The sequence below is a fragment of the Heteronotia binoei genome, chromosome 2, assembly GCF_032191835.1.
Source record: "Heteronotia binoei isolate CCM8104 ecotype False Entrance Well chromosome 2, APGP_CSIRO_Hbin_v1, whole genome shotgun sequence".
Taxonomy (NCBI): domain Eukaryota; kingdom Metazoa; phylum Chordata; class Lepidosauria; order Squamata; family Gekkonidae; genus Heteronotia; species Heteronotia binoei.
Window position 1 is genome coordinate 123907205 of NC_083224.1, and position 23810 is coordinate 123931014.

General features: G+C 42.3%; 1 protein-coding gene across 1 annotated transcript in view; it reads right to left on the reverse strand.

Moving 5' to 3' along the window:
• Window positions 1-23810, reverse strand: part of JAK1 (Janus kinase 1) — a 142826-nt gene extending 119016 nt beyond the window's left edge. The window contains exons 1-2 of the mRNA XM_060231953.1: window positions 23501-23810; window positions 22744-22870 (exon numbers count right to left, since the gene is read on the reverse strand). The gene's annotated coding sequence lies outside the window, so the exon portion shown is untranslated. The remainder of the gene's footprint in view (window positions 1-22743; window positions 22871-23500) is intronic.

Genomic DNA, 23810 nt, shown 5'->3' on the forward strand with positions numbered 1-23810 from the left:
ATATTGTTTTAGCTCTAAACTGCTTTCAGTGGAACTCTAAAGAGGTGGCATAGAAATATCCTAGGTAGGTAGGTAGGTAGATACAGGGCCTTTTTTTGTAGAAAAAGCCCAGCAGGAATTCATTTGCATATTAGGCCGCACCCTCTGACTCCAAGCCATCAGGAACTGCATTCCTGTGTGTTCCTGCTAAAAAAAAAAAAAGCCCTGGGTAGATAGATACTGAAGTGGAGTTCTCAGGGCTTTTTTTGAGCAGGAACACAGTTCCAGCTGGCTTGGTGTCAAGGGGGTGTGGCCTAATATGCAAATGAGTCCCTGCTGGGCTTTTTCTACCCAGAAAAGCCCTGGAAGTTCCCTAAATAAAAGCTACATGGTGGCACCCAAGGACGACTGAAGAAGAGATTGCCCAGTGTAGAATCATGGCAGATTTAACTCTGGATCATTTCGACCCGCTCAGCCTGGAGGAAGTTGACGGAATCCTCTCCTCTGCGCGCCCTACAACTTGTGATTTGGACCCATGCCCCTCCTGGCTAATTAAATCTTGCCAGAGGGAGCTTGAATGTCCTTTACGGGACATCATAAATAGATCCCTCTCGGAAGGGCGCTTTCCATCATCCCTGAAAGAGGCTTTGGTCCGACCCCTCTTGAAAAAAAGTACAGCAGACCCGGCCAAATTGGCAAACTACCGGCCAGTCTCTAATTTACCGTTTTTAGGTAAAATAATAGAGAGGACAGTGGCGTCGCAGTTGCAGAGCTTTCTGGATGATGCTTCCATCCTAGACCCTTGCCAGTCCGGCTTTCGCCCGGGTTATGGGACGGAGACAGTACTGGTCGCCCTGGTAGATGATCTCCAACGGCACCTGGATTGGGGCGGTGTGGCGGTGCTGATGCTGTTAGATCTGTTGGCCGCGTTCGACACGGTCGACCATCGGCTACTGACCCGCCGCCTCACCGATATAGGGGTGAGGGGGTCTGCCTTACAATGGCTCTCCTCCTTCCTTGAGGATTGGGGACAAAGGGTGGCAATTGGGGGCGAGCGGTCCCGGAGGCGCACACTGGATTGTGGGGTGCCCCAGGGGGCAGTTCTCTCACCAATGTTATTCAATATCTATATGCGCCCTCTTGCCCAGATTGCCAGGAGATATGGACTTGGGTGCCATCAATATGCAGATGACACCCAACTCTATCTGCTGATGGACGGCCGGCCTGACTGCATCCCTGAGAATTTAGACCGGGCCTTGCAGGATATGGCAACTTGGTTGAGGAGGAGCGGGCTGAAACTGAATCCAGCGAAGACAGAAGTCCTTTGTCTGGGTCGGGGCGCTCGGGAAGGGGAAATACCTCTTCCGGTCTTCGACGGGGCGCCGCTGAAAGCGGCGCACCGGGTTAGGAGTCTGGGAGTTTTACTGGAGCCTTCACTATCAATGGAGGCCCAGATTGCAGGCACTGCCAAGTCAGCATTGTTCCATCTAAGGCGAGCAAGGCAGTTGGCTCCCTTCCTAGAGCGCCAAGACCTGGCAACGGTACTTCATGCAACGGTCACCTCGAGATTGGATTACTGCAATGCCCTCTACATGGGGCTGCCTCTGTACCGAACCCAGAAGCTGCAGTTGGTGCAGAATGCAGCGGCTAGACTGTTGCTGGGGCTTCCTAAATGGGAGCACATACAGCCTGGACTGCGTGAGCTGTACTGGCTGCCAGTTATATACCGGGTTCGCTACAAAGTGCTGGTCATTACCTTTAAAGCCCTATATAGTCGAGGACCTGTCTACCTTAGGGACCGTCTCTCCCCATATGAACCCCAGAGAGCACTGAGGTTAGCCGGAAAAAACTTGTTGACTACTCCCGGACTGAGAGAGGTGAAGCTGCAATGCACCCGTAACCGGGCCTTCTCCTCTGTAGCCCCGAGCCTATGGAACCAACTTCCAGAGGAAATGCGGGCCCTGTGGGATCTTGAACAATTCCGCAGGGCCTGCAAGACCTTTCTCTTTCGACTGGCTTTCGCTGACAAAGAAAGAAATTGCTAATGATAACCGCCATCATAAAAGAACAAATAGCATTAGCACTTTTACTAATTTAATTAATTAATTTTAAACTTAACCAGAATTTTAATGTTTAAATGTAATTTGTTTTCTTTGCTTTTCATTGTATAGTTGGAATTTAAATGATGCTGTTAGCCGCCCTGAGCCTGCTCCGGCGGGGAGGGCGGGATACAAATAAAATTATCTATCTATCTATCATATGTTAATCTCATAAAAATATGGATCCCTGGAAGACTAACTCAGGTCAGATGCCAGTCCCATGAGTCAAAAGTGACAGAAGTAAAGGTGAAGCACAGTGAAGCCAAGTTAATGCACTTCCTGCAAATGCCTACTATTCTACTAGTATCATTTATATTTTGTACAAATTAATTTTTTCCCAGTCATTCCTAATTTTTTTGCATTTAAGTCAGTAGTGTGTGAAGCACAATCCATTCTGAATATTGATTTTTTGGTGTGTTTTGTTTTAAAGAATTTGACCCTCATGTAAGTTTTTTTTAAAAAAAATTCCTTTCCTTCCACTCATCCTGAATTATTTAGCATCTCCTGTCTGTCTGTAGAGTTAATTAAAGAAGTGGGCAGTCAATATAGTGTGTTCAAGCAAAACAAGGAGGTGGCTGGGAGGAAGATGACTGACCTTCCTTTGTCCTTCTAGACATGCAGTACCTGGGATGCATTGTAACTGACAGCCTCCCTTAGCAGGAGAGACAAGCATGTACCAAACACATAGCAAGTGTGCTGTCATGCAAAGGAGCATGTATCCAGGGAAACAGACCAAATATAATACAGAGAAGTTCCACTACACTGTTCCTTTTCTAAGGGATGAAAAATATTCACAGGCTTGAATATTCCAGAAGAGTAGGTCTGCTATGGGATGTCTTACCAGAAGAAAAATAGCTTGTTTTTTTTGTGTGTGTGCCTGTAATAATAGCGAGATCTGGAACAATCAGCTAGCGAAGCTTTTCACAGAATGGAGTCAGGGCTGGTCACACTAATGGCAACCCCACCAGTCTGTTGCAAAGAAGCATCATGGTTGATTGTCCCTGGAATTTTTCGTACAGTATTATTTCAATGTGCTGCAACAATCCAAATGGGGCAATTAGCAGTCTTCCTGTTAATGCCGCACTGAAGTGCAAAAATGTCACCACTAGTACCGTTCTTGGAGTCCACTTTTGGTAGCTTGGGACCCTTCTTAGTATCTGAACTACAGCAACTCATTTTCCAGTTTTCCATTTTGTGGGCCTTATTGTTCAGAGTCTCCCTTTTTTATTCTTAGGATACACACTGTACATAGCTGTCCCCTCAAAGTCAATTCGGAGACTCCAGATGGAGCATAAGGCTGCAGCTCAATTATTAAGGATGGGCATGAAACAGGAAAATAAAATTTGGGGCATGCCTGGTTCATGAACCATCACAAACTTTTAGGGCCAAATGAACTGGTTCAGTTCATGAGCCACTAAAATAGCACTCCCCCAGTGTGCAAGAGACACCAAACTTGCAGGGGATCTCGGTCTGACTCTTCTTTCGCTGCCCTTCAAGTTTGGTGAGGACTGTATTTATGGGGTTTGAGTTATGCCCCCCCCAAAAAAAGGTGTCCCCAGGAAAGTGCTTTCTGGGGAAATGACAGGGCACTGTAGGCGAGCATAACTCAGACCTCTTAAATACAATCCTCACCAAACTTGGAGGGCAGATAGAAGAGAGCCAGCCAGAGATCCCCTGCAAGTTTGATGTCTCTAGCTTACATAGGATTTGTTCCATACACTGCTTAACTTGTACCTGTTACAATGACAGGCAGTTATTTTGCTCTGTGCTGTACTATGGCAGCTATTCTCATCTGAGCAGGTCCCACCCTGCCCTGCACATACACACAAGATCATCAACTGCCCATAAACACACATTCTCTGTTGTAGCTCTTGCTTTATAATGGCCTGCCTGATGAGGTCAGGAAGACTGCCACTCTCCTGGCTTTACACAAAAGATGCAAAACTGAATTGTTCTGGAAGGCTTTTTTATACAGGTAGTATGGATTTCTACCAGGGAATTTTTCATAAAAATGCTTTCTTTAATGATGGGAATGACACTGTGGACTGTACTACTGTGAAAACTACATACTATCTGATACTAAAGTTGTTATCCTACTGCATCATTTCTCCATTAGTTAACACATACACTTTGTTTCAACATTCTGCAATCTCAGTCCTGTTATATCGCTTGCTGGGTGTCCCATCCTGCTGATTATATTGATTTACATTGTGTAATCTGTCTTGAGTAGCAGTGGGAAAGGCAGACCATTAATAATCTTACACTGTTTAATCTGCCTTGAGTAGTAATAGATTATAAATAATGTAAATCATAATAAATACACTGGGGGATCAACAATCACATCTCCCACATGTGCTTTAAATGTAAAATGCAGCTTTTGGACACTTGAAGACACAGCCCAGAGCCCCCTCCCCCATTCATCCTTAGCTCATTACCATTTCCCTGAGGGATATCCCGCTTCCACCAGTCTGTTGTAAACCTTAATGATAGTGGGAAGAGAAGGCAACTGCATTGTACCACTCCTGCTGGAGAAAGTTGTTCAATGGATTTTCCAACATAATTCATAGTTCAAGCCTCTGTTTATATACACCAGGGTCAAGACATGACATTTTAACCAAATCCCAAACCTCAGCCCTAGAGACTTAGATTACACCAAGTCCCATTCCTAAATAGGATTGCCAGCCTCCATGTGGGGCCTGGAGATCTCCAACTTTTACAACTGATCTCCAGCTGACAGAGATCAGCTCCCCTGGAGAAAATAGCTGCTTTGAAGGGTGGACTCTATGACATTGTACTCTGCTGAGACCCCTCCCCTCCCTAAACCTTGCCCTCTCCCAACTCCACCCCCAAAGTCTCCAGGTTTTTTCCAACACTGACCTGGCAACCCTATTCCTAAATGGAAGAGTTAAATATGTTTTTGATTGGATTTACACACACACACACACAGCAGAGCTCTTGTGTCCTTAAAAATTGTAGAAACAAGCAGAACTGTTCCTACCAAGATTTTCCCATCCATATATCCCCACAATGAGAAAAGAGACGTCTAGTCTGCTACTGCTTGTGGTGAAGCTGTTCCAGGCAAAGGAGCTCAGCTTTAGCTCCTCCATCCAAAAGAAGTCTTAAGTTTGTATAGAAATTAACTTTTTCATTTTACTTCACAGGATACATAGCTGGAAGGGAGTGCTGAAAAAAAGACAAAGTTGCAAAAATAGAGAAAATAATTGTATCTTACAACTGCTTAAACTTATATATTTTGTAAACTTTTAAAATATATTGTCATTATTATTCACATATTAAATTTTTTGAAAGACAGTCTTTCCATGCCAAAACTGGATTTTTTTTCCCTATTTAGAATAATAAAACTACCCATATTTGAGAGCAGGGTTGGGGTTTGGGGTTCCTATCACAAAAGCTGTATTTCTGCTGGCATGGAGCCTGGTTCAGAAGAATCAAGCATCTTGAGGTATGGTTGCCAGCTGGCCTGGAGAAAAATGTCCTCTTACTTTAACACAGACTTAATGTGTGGGAATGAGCAGCTGCAGCTTTTCACAGCATGGAATAAAAGATAGTCCCCTGCACAAGCACCAAGTCATTACTGGCCCATGGAGTGACATCACATCAGAACTTTTTGCTACAAGGTAGTTTGCCGTTGCCTTCTGAAGTCATCTACACTTTACCTCCAGCAAGTTGAGTACTTATTTTACCAACCTTGAAAGGATGGAAGGCTGAGTCAACCTTGAGCTGGCTACCTGAACATGGCTTCTACCACGATTGAACTTCGGTTGTGAGCAGAGTATGGACTGCAGTACTGCAGCTTACCACTCTGCACCACAGAGGTTAATAAGTCTCCACTTAAGGGATAAGATTTTTTCTCTCTCCAGGCCAGCTAGTAACCTTACCTTCATCCAAGTATGTGCTTTCTGGTATGTTTATGATACATTTTTTTTGTAACTGAAATCAACAGAAAGCAGCAACAACTAACTATACCTGGATCAAAGACAGGTGTAATCTTGATTTTGTTTTGATAAAAACAATGGATTCTAGTGTTGTCTTATATTTCATTCACTAGAAACATTTTGTAGCTACAACGTTGTTTATACAAATAATCCCTGGGTCTTGATGCCTATGAAAACTGAGTAAGAATGTAATAGTCCCAAAGGTCCTATTGAAATCAATGGGATGTTAGTGCATAGTTAAGCACTTAAGTCCCATTGATCTCATCGGATAATGTGTCTAATGTATAGATGTGGGATTGTCCATAAAATATCATGTTGTCCAAGGGCCTTCTAATCTCCCTACTCCATTGTCCCACTGCCTCATTCATTCTTTTTTCCTTATACTTTTGCCTGCCTCTTCTTGATCCATGACAATTTATTCCTGGAGATTTTTAAAAATGTGATTGCCCCTCTTTTCTGGCCATATATGCCTTTAATAAATTCATGAAGTTTTACATATACATACATCTGCACACCATGAAAATGCCATCAGTTCAAATATCTGCATCAGTCTGATGCTAAAGGAACTCTTGTCACAAACAAGCTGTCCCCTTAGTTACAAGTCTAGTTTGCTTCTGCTCCAGCAACGTGACATGATCTGATTTCAGAAGTCAAGCCCAAGGGGGAATTTTCTATCACCCAGGGCTCAAACTCCCAAAGATCTCATGTACAGTTAGAAGAGTCAGAAAAACGCTGCCACCTGTGGTTCCTTATATAATTATGTGATGAGCTGCACTTGGAGAAATCTGTATATAATTCCTAACAAACCACTACCCCCAAAAGGTATATCTAATGGAATTACTAGTCATTAGTCAGATATGGATTTGCATCCTAGGGAATGATGTTCAGGGATAATAGCATTGTTGTGAAAATCAAAATGTAACTTTACCAGAAGTATATTAAAAAATGCAGTAAATGTCTGAACAGAGACAGGAGGCAACAAAAGCAGAAGGTCTCAGTCTCTGTGCCCTGTTCTTTGTACTCCAGAATAACTGGTTGGCCAATGTGTGACACATGATGCTGGACTAGACGGACCACTGATCCAGTAGTACTTTGTGTTCTTAGATGTGTATGTTACACATAAGTACACCACTGGTTATTTCTTCCTTCATGAAGTTAATGATGTTTTTCCAAAAAATAACTTCTCTGGGCTGCTTGGAAATTTAAAAACTGTAATTTTATAAAACATGGACTAAATTGATTTGCTATAGTACCAGTTTTTAAGGCACAGTGGACCAGGAGTGTTTCTAGCATGCATGCAAACATTGAAGCCAAAAGGAAGAAGCTAGGCAGTCTTCTAGAGTTGTTTCTCCTGCAAAGGATAGGTTTGTAAATTGTAATAACACAACAAAAACCCAGTGGCCCCCTCTAGTGTTAATTCTTCAATACTGCCTCTTTACTTAAATTTCTTTCGAGGATTATTTCACTCATTTTGTAAAGCAGGGTACAAGATTGAAAGTCGTTTTGGAAGTTCTAACAGTAGTGTAACAGGGAATGCAAGGAAACTGTACTTCCTGGTTCTTCTACAACATTAAAATAGAGTTTTGAACTTGTTTTCCTATACCAAACTACTTCTCCGTTGAAGAGCACCCATATATACGTCAGAAGCAACAGCTTCATTTTTCAGAGAAGCAGCAGCATGAAAAACAGGAAACATGACTGACTCATACTTCCTGTTTCAATAGGTGGTAGATAGTCCAAAAGTGGTTTGTTTCACCCTGCATACAATGTTCTTTAGACCTTCTTTGGAGTTCATGCAACTCATAGAGGTGAGTTAAAAGTAACTGTACACTAGCATAAACACTATTGCAGTTAAAGTTTCTGACATTATAGAGACATTTCCATTTTCTGAATTCTTCCCTATAAATTTTCAAAACAAGCATGGGCAGCATCATAGGCATCCCGCAAGCACTGCAAAATAAATATTATTTGTTCAATATAGAACTGCTCTGGATTTACCTTTGTTGTGTGGATGCACTCCTTCCTACATGAAGTAGCTATTTTAATTCATTTTAGAAATGATGGTCCAGTTTAGTTGAGCGGTTGTTGATAAGATGCAAAGCTTTAGCTAACAATTTGTTCACTGAGGCCAAAAATGTTTCAATCAGAAGCAACAGTTGTAATCAAGTACATTTGGCTTTTTTGGTATTACTGGAATTATCCTGAGTACCTTGAACAGCTGGATAAAGACACACCCCTACAATGTAAGGTAATTACTGCTGGGAAAAAGAAACATAAAGAAAGGATTTGTAGGTATCAACAAGTTATTGAAACTTATTGTTGAGAGTGACTTTTAGAAATCACACATTGGGAAAATATCTCCCTACTCCCATTTTGCTTAGATATGCAATCTTTAAAGTATTATAGAAAAGAAGAGATTAGATTTATATCCTGCCCTTCACTACCTGAAGGAGTCTCAGAGCAGCTTGCAACCTCTTTTCCCTTTCCCTCCCCACAACAAACACCCTGTGAGGTAGGTGGGGTCGAAAGTTATGACTGACCCAGTGTCATTCCAGCAGCTGTGGAGAAGTGTGGGGAATCAAACCCAATTCTCCGATAACAGTCTGTGCACTTAATCACTACACCAAACTGGATACATGAGACCAGTGTTCCCTCCAAGCTGACTCAGTGTGAGCTAATCAGTTTTTTCACTTCTGGCTCACACATTTTTGCCTTAGCTCAGGAAGGATGGCCCCAGAGCAAACTAATTTATGCAATAACCAAATCGTTTGCTCACAACTTTAATGCCAGTAGCTCATACACAACTTGTGAGGGACGTCAGAGTCAGCAGGCAAAAAGAGGACCTATTTGAATTTTGTCACCTTTACCCAGTACCTCAGGAATCCAAAATTAACCTTGTAAGAAATAATGAAGGCACTGATAGTTTAACAGTTTAAACAAAATAATAGATTTATTATGTACAGAAAGGCTAGGGAGGAAATATTATCAGATGAATTCAAGTGTTAAAATCAGTTGGCAGGCAGAAAATCCAAGTAATAATAAACTCAGGAACACTGCTTATTTTGGCAGGCTGATATTGTAATATAAAAACAGTGTTTCCCTCGCACTGGATAACACTTAATTAGAGAAAGATTTGTATAGATGGTTCAGGCTTTTCAAATATATTTCCACACTCTATCTCACTCATTCAGAGGAGTGACTGAACTTGTGACAGATCATTCCTTCACAGACCCTTTCCCCTAGCAAATATTAGGTATCCTCTATGCTGTAGAGCTATACCCTGGACACTAACACCCTTGAGGGGTCTTCACACTAGCACCTCATTCACGTGTGTTAAGTCCCCTCACAGCTAGGATCTCTGTCTGACTTCTGGGATTTCCACACAGCCACAAGAACCTTTTGTTCCTCTCACAGTGTGTGTTGGTGTTTTGTTTTAGAACTAGGAGTCTGCCCTATGGTATGACAGAACTCCTCAGCAAAGTCTTTCAGTCTCACTCTGCCTTGTGACACACTGTGCCACAGCCTTGAGAGTTTTCCCCAGAAAGAGCTTTTGTTGGGCCCTTCTCTCAAATAAACTCTCATACAGACAAAAGCTCTAAATCACGACCAGCTCTGTCTCTGGAACTGAACTCCATGCCAGCTCCAACTAAACTGAAAACTGAGATTTCCCCTTCTTCCACTTAATACATTTGTTACCATGGAAGTGGCTCAGCCAATCAGAGTGAGCTTCTCAACTCTCACTCAGGCAGACTGCTTTCATTCCATCACAACCATGTATCCCATTTAATTATTTGTAGATGAGGAAGTTTTTGCAGGTTCTGAAACTTGTCGGCTTCTGTAAGGAAAAGCCCTCCACTTTCATACATATGGACATCGTGATCACCAGTATGGTTGCCAGGGTGCCTGGAGTTTTGACTCGCACACATCTGCTCTAAGAAGTGGACTTTGCCCACAGTTTCTAAGGCTTATGTGGATACTATAAGCCTCAGCCTTGCAGCAGCATTCTACATCTCTGGATGGGTGTTAGCCAGAACTACAGACGAGCTTCCAGCTGCTCCTTGTGTGCCCAGTCTTGGCCGCTGCAGTGGAAGAAGCCATGCCACCATGTTTCCATCCTGTTTCCATTAACCAAAGGCTAACACCACCAGAATCCATCTTGTTTTCCTGACTCCATATCCAACAGCTGCTTCAACTTCTGCATAAGGCAATCAAGCTTATCCAGGCATGGATCCTGCCAGACCACTCAAGCCTTTGTCTAACGAAACCCAGGACAAAGACTGGTGCCAGGAAGAAGACTAAAGGAGAGGAAGACCATCTTCATCCAAAAGCCAAGTTCCATTGTAAACCGGGTGTTACCTAGGCCAACATTTGATTCTCTATTGCCACCTTTTTAGATAAGCCCATCTAATCTTAAGTGTCCCCCACCCAGTAATCACTTCTATTCTTCTTCCCAACTGTCACTTTGGAGCCTCCCCCTGGTCCGTTTCAATCTGAAAGTTCTCTCAGGTATCCAGGATCCAGGCAAGTCCATTGGTCAAGAGCAAGCACCCAATTAGGTGTCACCAATGCATTTTTTATTGGCTACTGCAGAAGTCCAGCCTTATGGTCACTGCAGAGCCTCCCCTTTCTCCTCCCCTATACCTCCCAGCCCCTGAGGGTCTAAGGTAGTCTATTTAACCTCTGACCCAACTCCACTCATGTGTGCATTTAACAGTACCCCAGTTCCACTGTTTAGATCCATCCCCAATTCTGGCCACAGTTTTGGGCCCATTTCCCCCATCCTCTTGTCGCCATTGGAGCTTTCTTGAAGACTACGATAGGTAAATATCACCCTGTTTGTCTACCCATGTGTTCCTCTATATCTCTCTCTATATTTCCTAGGACTGTATGTATGATTGTATGAGTATTCTATCTTGTATGTATGCCTATATTTTCTAGAATAAATTGTAATTGTTTTACTTAATTAGAGTCCCCATTATTTAAGCATTACTCTGTGGTTGGTTAATCTTGCATACAGTGGGGAAAAGATCCTGAGTGAGCCAGGCGCCCACCTGACTAATTCCCCAACCTTGTTTTGAGGGCATTTTGGCTTACACTTCTACACCTCCTCCGTGCAACGGACAAAGGTTCGGTTATCCTAATATTACAAAATGGTTATACTTACCTTAGAATGCCGAAATCAGAAGTCTGTACTTCTCAACATTTCTTAACTTCCTTTTCCTGCTTCAGAGCTAATAACTTCTGGAAGTACTTCCAACATGCAAAAACACGTAACAAGAACACCCCCCCCCCGCCATTTCAAAATGTAGTGTCAAAGATCAGTAGTTTCCCCTTAAGAGCGCGATGTAAAACTATATATTTTCTTGCTTTAGTACATGCTTGTCCTTGGTTTCCCTAAATCAAGCTTATCCAGCTATTCAGAAAAGAACAAAGTCTTCTTTGATCTCCATTTGTTGGTTCCTGTGAAGCTAAGATGGCTGCCATCCTTCAGTTATCACAGTACTGTACCTTTAGTATAGACAGCATCAGCACAGTGATAACTGAGCCAGGGCAGCCTGTCAGTCATCGTCTGCCCATATCCTTGGGATAACTGCTTTTCCTTTATTGGATGCAAAGGACCCCAGAAGTTAAAGCTTTATCTGTCCTCCTTGAAATCAAATTGCATACATTGAGATTTGGCTCTTGAATACCAGAGCTGGGCTGTCACTGATGACTTTAATGCACATTTAACAAACATACATGAGAAGAAATGCTGCTTCTGAAATGTACCCACCATATGGCACCACATGGCAAAATAACCCTATTCCCTATACTGAAAAAAAAAATGTATTTATTGAGGAAATGGAAGCTGAGTCATTCCAAAGAAACTAGCATTATGATCCAATCCCAATTTGATGCAAATGAAAAACAGCACAAGAGCTATTCAGACACAAACACACTGTTGCCTGTTCCCCCTTCCCTATTGAAATACAACACAATTTTGGCTATGATTCAGTGATGTGCACATACTATAGCAGCAATCATTTAATGTCAGTAGTTCCTTGTGCCAAATAATTTTATGCAACCCCACTTTTTAAAATGCAGCTGGTAAGGACAGCATTTAAAAAGTGCCAAATTTCCAATGTGCTGTATCACTTGCATGTATGTTACACCATCTCACTGAAACAGAACAATTACATTTGATAATCTAATTATATTGGAATGTAAGATTTTGTCAGATAACCAGCTGCAGAATAAGTTCAAACTGTTCATATCAACAGCACAATTAAAACTGTACAGTACAATTTTTAAAAACAGTACAATTAAAATTTATATACATATAAAGCAGGAAAGGTGCTGGATTACTACTAGTAAATGTGGAACAGTCTAGACACAAACACACCTGGCACATATATTTTAATACTGTTTCTCTAGCATAGTCTATGGTCAGAGTAAATAGCATTCATACTTATTATGTTGGCACTTTGAAACACTGAACTACATACTTCCAACTGCAAGAGAGTGGAAATCTCAGGAAGCAGTCCTATCAATACTGAATAATAAGAGAAATGTCAGTCCAAATCTCAGATGGACCATCCAACACACAATGACGCTAGCATAAAGGCTGTGTGGTCCTTGATTCAAATCTCACTCCAGTCATTAACTCAAAAGTTGTCCTTAGGCAAGATGTGATCTCCCAGCCTCAGTATCCTTCCTTACATCTGTAACATGAGAATAATAATAGTCTCCAAAATGTTGATGAGCATGCTCAGCCCTCACTTGGCATTTGTGAACAGGGTACAAACTAGGGTTGCCAGACACCCTAGTGGAGGAAAGGGTCCCCTGCTGACAGGCCATGCCTTCCACCCACCAGTCAACTGACTAGCAGGGGGAGGGGGATTACCTGAAGAAAAAGGCCAAGGCCTGATTGCCAGCATCACACAAGTACCGTATTTTTCGGACTATAAAACGCACTTCCCCCCCAAAAAAAAAGTGGGAGGGAAAGTGTGTGCGTCTTATAGTCCGAAGGTACGTACCTTCGGGGGGGGGGGGCGATCTGCTGCCTCTTCCTCCGATCCGGCGCTTCCCCGCGCCTGCCTGCCTCCATCTTCTTCAGGCAAGCACTGGGATCGCTCCACGTGGCCCCAGCGCTTTGCAAGCGCCGGCTGCGGAGGGGGCAGCGTGCTTCCTACTTGCCTGTGTCCCTGCCTTCAGCTGTGATGTTTAAAGCAAGCGCTGGGATCGCTCCCTCCCCCCTCCGATCCCAGCGCTTGCTTTAAACATCACAGCTGAAGGCAGGCACACAGGGAGGTAGGAAGCACGCTGCCCTCGCAAAGCGCTGCGTTTGCGGAGGGGGCGGGTGCTTCCTACTTGCCTGTGTTCCTGCCTTCAGCTGTGATGTTTAAAGCAAGCGCTGGGATCGGAGGGGGGAGGGAGCGATCCCAGTGCTTGCCTGAAGAAGATGGAGCCAGGCAAGCAGGCGCGGGAGAAGCGCCGGATCGGAGGAAGAGGCAGCGGATCGCCCCCCAGGAGGAAGGTGCGTCCTATCCTCCGGAGCGCCTTATGGTGCGAAAAATACGGTATGTCATCATGTCAGCGATGTCTTGGTGACACTCTGGCATTTGGGCAAAAATTCTATGGTAGAAGCTGGTTTTATCATAGAATTTTTGTCCAAATACCAGAGTGTTCCCTGGATGTTGCTGGTGTGATGACATCACTTCGTGTATGACATTGCTGAACAGCTCTGGGCCTTTCCCCTGGTAAGTCCTCCCATCCCCTGCTGGTTGCCAGGATGGACCTGGGAATCCTAGTACAAACTAAATGTTTTATGTAGACCCCCGAAGTTCCCTAAGTATACACAAACACCTACCTTGTTTGTCTGAGGCCACATTTAACTACCTTACTGCTTCAGGACCACCAGATTCTCTATTATAGGGACTGACACATTAACTGTTGGAAATACTGGAAATCGGGGCATGTCCCTTTGGCAAATCCCTGAATTACTTCAGCATGGCAAGAAACACCTGCTAAAATTCCCTCTTGTACATTATGAAGGCATATGGTGAAAGTCTGGCCAGCATGTGAAGGAAACAGGTCAGTCCTGAGCACACCTTTCTGAGTCCACTGAATTCCATTTAGGATAGCATTGACTTAAAACACCACCCCCAGTGCTATTTAACTTGGTAGCAATGACAAAGACCCATTCTGAAAAAAATTATATCAAAAAGAAAATAATAATGTCACTATGCTTCCCCCTTAGTTACCAAGGATCTCCAATGTGAATTGACATTTATGCTACAAACACTGAAAAACCTTTTTCTACAGATTAATATTCAGCTTGCATTGGTGTTGCAACCCCAGAATCCTCACTATTCCATTACATCCAAAGGATCAGCCTAAACATGAAGACAGACTAGCCCCAGCATTAGGCAGAATGATACAGGAGATTTAGGGCACTGTGACAGATGCCAATTGTCAACATTATTACAATTGTCAAAAATTATTACAAAATTATTACACTGTAACTACATTCATCTCTTGCTATGCCTCCCTCCCCCCTGTTTTTCTCTCACTGTCTAAAATTTGGCCTGGTTTCCACATGCTGGACAATAAAGTGATTGACTGGATGCAGAATGCAGGTAGATTCCAGTTCTGAATGCTCCTTTGGATAAGCAAAGCTCTATGCAAACAGAAAATTAGCACCGTCATGAGACAGCAGGCCTCTCTTCTCCCATGCTGTGCTTCTGTCTGCAGAGAGCTTTTAACACAGGTGACAATTTCAAAATGGAATCTTCTATCTGTGGTCTAATGTGTTGCAGCCCATTCTATTGCTTCATTCTCCTGCATGTGTAAATCAGGCCTTAGACAACCTTGGTGCTGTAATCTGTCTTTTCTTTATGCCTACCATGTCATGTACATTGCCAAGGTTGTCTAAACAAACTGTACTCTCTTTAGTTTAGGTAAGGGACACAGTTGGAATTTTCTACAAGTCCCCTTGGAGCAGAATTATTTCAGGGGTTCCTGTAGGTTTGCCAGCTCCAACTTGGGGAATACCTGGAGATTTGGGGGGTGGAGCCTGAAGACAACAGGGTTTGGAGAGGGGAGGGACTTCAATGAGATATAATGCCATAGAGTTCACCTTCTAAAGCAGCCATTTTCTCCAAGTGAACTGATTTCCATCACCTGGAGATCAGTTGTAATAGCAGGAGATCTCCAGCCACCACCTGGACATTGACAACTCTAGGTGCCTCTCATTCTAGACACAGTACACCAGCTTGACCTGTTGTTTCTGGTACAACTGTCCCCCATAAAAACCAAAAGGGCAATTCAATGTCCACAGGATTCCACCAGAGAATTTATATGGTGTGGATTGTACTCTCTTGTCTTATTCCAACCTTCATTACTAGAGGCAGGAAACAAATTCTCAGGTAGTCTTATCTCGGTCAATGTTTTACATTATTGGAGTTTAAGACAACCTAGCTAGGATTAAAATAAAATACATTCAGTAGAATGTGGGCCATACCTTTAGGTTATGTTGTTTATTGCCATTTAGGACCTAGAATATAAAATGTTAAATAAGTCTCTATAGCAATGAGGAGGACTGAACTGTAATTTAAAAAAAACTGCATCTGAATTTGAAAAATGGAAACTGAAGTCAGTTTGGATCCCCATTGGGGGGAAAGGTGGAGCATAAATGAAGTAAATAAATAAATAGAAACACTAATACATGCTACAGAATACAAATCAGTTATTAACAGAACTTGCTATATTGACTATTTTCAAAAACATCTTGCATATTTTTTTCTTTTAAACACAAGAGGGCAATAATGAGACAAAACATATTGGAAAATACTTTTTTTTTTAAAAATCCACACATCATAGCGTTACATAAAAAGAACAAAGCTAGTATTTTAACACAATGGAATATGAAGGCCTAACACCCAGTTACACAGAGTTGATGGGTTTTGATACATTTAGTGATCTGACAAACCTATTAATCCCAGTTTACCAAATACCATCCAGAAAGTCAAATACCAGTCTGAGAGACTAAAACACACCAAAGAGATCTTCAAGCACTGAGGCAATTGTGCATAAACTTCTAGATGTAAGGATCTCTCCCCACTCTCCCACATAACACACACAGAGAAGAGACGACTGGTATATTACATTTCAAACAGTGCTGGTCACATGAGAATCAGTTCCTCTCCCCTATACCCCACAGCCCACCCCAAGGCAAGCATCATATCCACATTTTCTAGTGCTGGATATGCCCCCCCCTTCTCCCATAGCATTCTTGAGTTTATGCTCATCAGCATCCAGGAGAATGATTTGCCAATGGTAGGCTGCTTCCATGTAAAGACTGTTGTTGGTAGATCAAGACATACATAATGACCATTTATCCCAACCTTTTAAGACAGAGGTTTCAGATATTCAACCGTCTATACAAATAAATGAGAGCATGGAATAATGCATCTTACACAATTTGCACATTTTGGGGAGTAGGCTTTTATTTTTATGTGCTGTACTATATAACTTTAGTATTTAAAAAAACTTGCCCCCCCTCAAAGGATAAAAATTCACACATAAAAATCAGGTAATAATTATTAAGAAAAACCTCTTGTTAAAGTTTCTGTGAGGCCAAATTACAATTTGTTTAATATCCAATTTTTGCAGTTTACAGAAAACTGTTTTTTCTACATAGAAACTGCAAAATGCACAACCTCTTCTGCCAGTAGGACAATGGCCTTCCATAGATTATTGACATTTATGCATTTAAACTAAAGACAGACCTGATTATGGAACTCAGGAGAGGAAAGAATAGTTACAAAAACACACACACAGTAGGTAGCCTAGTCTCTGGACTACAAAATTCTCAGTTCTATGCTACTGAAAGTACTGGATATCTATACCACCACTCCAAACATCACGATTTCAACCATGCAGTGAATGTGGCCATCTTTCATGGTATCAAGAATGCTGCTACTGGCAAAAATAGAAAACTTGTTCTCAGTGGACTTTGTACATACAAGAAAGCCAATGCTTACTTTCTCTTTATATGCTTAATGTAAAGTCAAGCAGCTGATGGTGGAAGCTAAGTCTTTGTCCCCTTCTTTGGCAGGAAGCTCTCCCCTTCTTTTTGCTCCTCACTCACCTAGCCAACAGTGGAGCCCGCTGTCATGTTTTCCATTGGCTACCTCCTCAAAAACTTTTACCTATATATTCTTTCTCTCATCTGGTTACATAATGCCAGAAGGTAAGAAAGCACCACTGAAGGGATGAGAAGAAAGGTACTCTTACTTAAGATTTTGCAGCCCCTACCCCCAAACCCATATAAATAAATTTCCAGTCAATACCGGTAAAGAAAACAAAGAAGCAAATATCTGAACAAGTCCAAAGACAGATACAATCCATATCAGAGAACTCCAGTAATCAAACAACGAATGAAGAAATAGATTCTTCTTGGAGTCAACATGAGCTGGTTCATTGACTTCAACAAAAGTTAATCTGTATTTTCCCCATACTTTTATATAGATGTGTGCACAAGCCTACACACATACTTCAGACTTCTTATTCTACAGCAGCTGTTTTCAAACTTAACAGATCCTGGGGCTCTAATAAGGGACAAGACCAAAAATAAGTTTACATGTTGGCCCTAAAAAGCTTCTATGAGGGAGGGTATATGAATCAAGGTCACAGTGGTTTTTTGGGGGGTGGAGGGGGAATCTTCCACTTATGCTATTTCCCCCATCAATGGTGCTTTAAGTTCTAGTAAGAGGGAAAATACAGAAACCCACATTAAAGAAACCAGTTTTGATGGGGAAAATGGCATGGTGATTGCCTTGAGTCCTCTTGTGGGAGAATGTGCAGTATATATATTTAAAAATAATAAACGAGGGAGTAAGCCGATCCACCCTCCTGCATCTGCTTTTAGGAGTCAAATACCACATTTGGTGTTTCTGCACCTGTCCATTTTTATTTTTTTCTCTGTTCAGATAGAGGGGTACATCAGGGATCCTGCACTTTGGTGCATGAGAAGGGATTCTAGCAAGCATAATTTGCCCTGCTGTGGTAACAATGGCTACACCTTTTGAAATCACCTCTTTTTCTCTCTGTAACACAGCTATTAAATCTACAGATCCCTTTGCCCCCACTTGCATCTGGAAACTCTTTTCTCTCCTTCTGTATTTTTTAAATTAAACAACAAAAAGGAAATAGTTATAGTGAAACTGAGGCAAGCCACTTGGAGTGACACATCACCATATATCCCAACCAGCTGTGTGACTACTGTGGATAGCTATTCAGCTGAAGTGAAGCTGTAAGTGCAAAGATTCAAGACAATCAATACCTTGTGAACTGCAAAATAAAACCTTAATTTCTACTTTGTTTCATTTCTTGTACTAAAATGAAAAGTACAACTAATTCTATAGAATGAACAAAACTGAAAAACAAAAAGAGCTAAACCAAAAATGTCTGGGAAACAACCAGACATGGAATGGCAAAGACAACATAGGTTAGAAGATTTCAAAAGACTGACTCTCTTAACTCTAAATATCATTACTTCACAATAACATTACATAATGTAAGATTATAGTAACCAGATGGTTCCAACTCTTTAAAATTGAACATTAGGACTTGGAGTCGGGAGTCCTGAGTGCAAATCCTTGTTCAGACATGAAAAGCACTGAGTGAATCACCACCTTAAAATCTAACCTACCTCTGAGGTCTGTTATGAGGATAACATGGGATAATGCTCACACAGGCTGTAAAGAAAGGGCGGCACACAAGCTCCAGTAACTTGGATGCTGTTGGACTTCAGCTTCCATAGACCTTCTAACATCTCTCCCTTCATGTTTTTGTTCATTGTGAAGGTTTCTAAAATACCTCTAATGTAAGACATAAGGAGCTGGCTTATATTGAATCACAGCATTGGTCTGTCTAGCGCAGCACAGGGTAGTCTGACTGACAGTGGCTTTCTGAGGTTGAGGAAGAGGTCAGCCCCCATCCAAAACCTTTTGGTTTTGTGGTCACAGGAGGTTATTAGGGAACAGAATCAGTTCCACCCAACTCCCTTCCGAACTCTCAGACCACATGGCTTTATTACTGAAAAACACCTGGCCAAATTGTAGGTTCTGTACACTCTGGTTATTACAAGCAAGTAAATAGGCCAATGTACAGGGTATGCAAGCCAAAGACAAATTCCTTCACTTAAAAACAGTGTACAGTTGCCAACAGGTCCAAAGAAAAAAAAATCTGTCCCTTTAACTAAGTCTTAATTTATATTATTTATTATTAGGCAAGGCTGTGCAAAGTTTCAACTGCCAATTTCTAAAAGTTAAACCTCTGTAAAAGGTACAGGGCTTCCCCACCCCAAGTCTGTTGGCAACTCTAAGTGAGCATCTTGCCAATATTGATAATATTGCTATAGTTACTATAAGAAATTAAGTAGTAAGCACAACAATTTTTTGCAGTTTTAATATTGAATATATTCAGAAAGCAGCCTCCTGCAAACCTTGCCTCCCTCAAAATCTGAAATCTGTACTCCTTCATTGAAACAATTTAAGTTATACATATTAAGTATTATTAAACTACAGGGCTATGGCATCATCCCTATAGCTTTGGGTTCGGTTTACATCACTACAAATCATACACATTCTTAAATCTATTCTCTACCAAGATGAGGAATCATTGTTAAATCTATTCACTGTCAGGAAGAGCAATCTAGCTTATGAGACTCTTGACATCAGTGGTGCAGATCCCCTATATACTTGACAGTGGAACCTGTACATTTGTACATCCCCAGCTTAGCTATCATTGTACAAATGTGCAGCCTTTTCCATTTTTACACTAGCGAGAAAAATTTGCCTTGCAACCATGATTAGTAAGAATGAATAGCCATCTTGATTAAAAATATTAAGATCAATCCACTGGGAACTTGTCCACCAAGCATGTTGAAATTAATGGTTCAGTTCAACAAAACTCAAGCAAGGGGCGTTCCCAAAGGATTGTCCCTGCTGTATGTAATTACAGTAAGAGCAGAACTCAAAGTGCTGTGGGTGCTACTAAGAAGAAAATTTATATATTTGAAACCAGTGAATTACTAATCGAAGCAAAATGCAGACCTGCCCACTAGAATACTACAGTTCTGAGAACAGAAAAATTTCATACAACCATTATAGACAATTTGTCATGTAAGTCTAATGAGACAGATTTCTACCCTGCATCCTCCACCCCACCCCACCCCAAAAAAAGTTTTATTGAATGCTTGAAAGCACTGGTCTTTGGACCCAGGACCCACTTCAGAGCCCAATCTTTGACACAGAGACCACATGTTTAATTTTTGTCATTTATTGTACTACCACATTATTCTTCTTTGTTGCACCTATCAATCTAGACCTTCTTTCTTCTACTTGGCCATTCCTCCTTTTTCAGAATGGGCATGATGCTGATGGAATGATCCACTTTTGGTAAGGAAGAGACTGAGTTGCAGGTTGTTTATTGTTTATTCAAAAATAAGTGTTTGTATGTTTGTGAAAAAGTCACCACAACTATGTTCAGTAGGATTGCTACCAGAAATTGTCTCCTGCTCCCAAAGAACAAAGACGAAACACTGAGAGTTCACAAAATATACAGGTGACAGACAAAACTTCAGCTATGCTATCCATCAACAAAAGGTTTTTTCTACATTCTTGGCCTGTTTGCACCATTCTCACAGTCATTGGCTACTTGGGAATCTTTATTTATGATTGTAGCAATTTCATTTACCCTGAATGACAATTTCCACCATCAAGAACACAAACAATTGATCTCCAACCCCCTTCTTAGTTACACATCAGCTGTAGCCTGCAGGCATGTAGCTCCACCCCCTTTTTTGCCCCAAACACAGACCCCAAAATCTGCAGAGGCATGCTCACAAACAAATGCAAGCCTAGCAACATTACAACTTGTTCCCTTGTATAAGACCCATATTGGGCTTGACGTTACACCACAGCAGTAAAGATCCTATGTCTCATATGGAGGGAACAGACAGGAGTACAAGATTGGCTAGTGAATGGGCAATTTTTGTTCACATGAAAATTATGGGTTCATTCTCTTCTAAAACCCTTAACAGTGAAGATCAAATAAGGAAAGTTACAGCACTTGCTACATTAAAAAAAAAACACTTAAAATCACAGATGCTGCAGTGATAGACCAGAACCTTTGTCACTTATTGGCTACAGAGAGCAAACACCCCTATATTTTGTTAAAATGTAACTGACTAGACTATCAGAAAATGAGTGGATGATGGTGATACCCTTGATGTTGCAGCTAAACTATAACAGAAAAAACAGAAGATGTCTGTATACCCTCCATGGAGGGGGGGGGGGTACAGAGGCTCCAGAGAGCTTGATCAACTGATAGTGCTAGGTTCAACCCTCCCCACCCTGCTACTTACTTTAAAATGTCTCTCCCGATTTGACAGCTACCGTGACCCTATAGTGCCCAGATTTAGAAGTTTTGATAATCTCTGCAGTCCATTTCTAAAACAAAAGGTGCCTAGTAACTGAATGCGAAAAATAAGTTCTGTGCATGTTTTAAGGCACTGCAAAGCTGACTGCCAACTACATAAATTGTAGAGCTAAGACACAGAACTCTGAATACTTTTAAAGGCTGAAATTATATGAACAGGGAATGAGCTCTAAGAAATTTAGTTCGGCTTGCTTCCAAACAAATGTGCGCAAGTTCAGCTGACTTGTCTTAGTTGTCCTATTAAAAAGGCAAACCTTAAAGGGCCAGCATAGCCAGTGGATAATACTGGTTTCTGGGGAAGAAAAATACAGGTCTTAATCTCCAGACAGTCATAAAACTCACTGGATGACCCAGGGCAAGTTACCTTCAACCTGACCTACCTTCCAGGGCTGTTAATAATGCACATTAAGGACTCTCACAGCTTGTATCAGGGACATCCATATCTTTTCAGCATTAAAGATCCTGCAGAGAATGGACTTTTAGTGATACAGCTTCTGAGTATATAGAACTGTCATACAGTCAAGCTGTAAATGCCAGGTTGTCAGTGGCCCACCTGGAGATTATGCATGACCATCCACAGCAATCCTGATGCTTCCCTCCTCAGTTCTTTACTGCCTTCCCGGTTTCTGCAGCAAGCTGAAGGGAACCTTTTAGCTAACTGAAGGGTTGGCAAGAGGGAGCACTGGGGCAGGAGCTGCTGCAGCTGGAGCCTCTATTAAAGGTACAGGCTCCCTCTCTCTGGGTTGAAAACTGTTAACAAATTTTAGCATCTCAAGCAATCTCCCCACATTTTTTGCAAGTGAGGTATAAAAGCTAAATGGTACCCTCCCTACCCTGTGTGTGTGTAAACCACAAGTAAAATAACTGAATAACTCGTTGCTTTTCTGCCCCCACCCCCAATGGAAGGGGACGATTGTAAGCACATAATTCTCTATACTAGCACTAAAAAGGGTAGTGGAAACGACTGTTGGACCAGAAAATCAAAGAATGTGAGATCCATCCGTGCCATCGTGTACCAGTGCAATCACCAACCAATCAGGCAACTCAAAAAGGAGGCTTGGACCACCTCAGCAGCGAAGGGGCCCTTGGAGATGTCTGCCAGGCAACCGCCGGGAGGGGCTCTTCACAGCGTGAATCTGGAACCGAACAAGTGCAAATACCAACCAGCTTCCAGGCAGCCAGCGCTAGCCTCCAGCACTAGCTCCTCCTTTTGGGATACTCACCCCAGCCAGCTCCGAGGCTCCTCCGTCTTCCTCTTCCTTCGCAGGCTCCTCCTTCTGGATGTTTCATGTAAACAACATCCAGGCTATATTTACAATCACTTGACTGGAAGGGGGCCGTGCGAGGATTCTTAAGGAAAATAATAGTGCGCAACATTTTAAAAGGCACACATATAGGCACACACCCTCCGGCGGAGAAGCTACTCGCTTCCCATACCTCCTCTCTGCCCCCAATTACCACAAGTAGCGGAGAGCGACTCAAAACATCAACGCCGTAATCCACCAGCGATGGGACAAGACTCCAAAGCCTTCACTTCCCGCCTCCGTGCTCGTGTCCCCCCCACCTTTTTTATTTATTTAAAGCTCCCATCCCGAAAGTGCGGCTGAGGTCGAAGCGCGTGGTGGTTAGAGCAGAATGGCCAGCTGTTGTAGCAGAACGCTTGTAAACAAAACCCAGCTTCTGCAGCTGTGCACCGCTAACGATGGTCGCTCTTCTTTAAAGTGAGGGGGGGGGTATTAAAATGCGATCCAAGAGTCGCCTCCCTCCCCTTACCCAAGCATCTCGACAATATTTTCCTCCGTATAAAAATTAACCAACCTTCAGCTGGGATGTCCAGCGCAGCCTAAAGGTGAATTGAGAGCGGGCAGCTCGGGACTTGGGATGCCAGGTTGCAACGCCCTGCAATAAACACACCCGCTCGTCCCCTCCCTGAGCCCCCCTCCCCACTTTATCAGAAGCCGCTGCCTTCTGCCCACTCACCTTTCCAGCCGTGTCTTCTACCCCCTCTCTCTTTGTTCTTAGCGATCTTTGCATGAAGATTATCTAATGACGCAGCAATAGACTCGCCACAACGTGACTGTCGCCATTTTTCTGTTTTTATTATATCTCTCAGACACTGCCATGTGATGTGATAGATTTTTTTTAAAAAACAAAAAAACAACACACGCCAAAAAAAAAACTTCCGGGTCTCATGACCAGAAAAAGAGCAAAACAAATGGGAGGGAGACAACTTCAGATAAATGTACACAAAGCGGCTTGTTTGGGCCCCTCTTGCAGCCAAGTGAGGCTC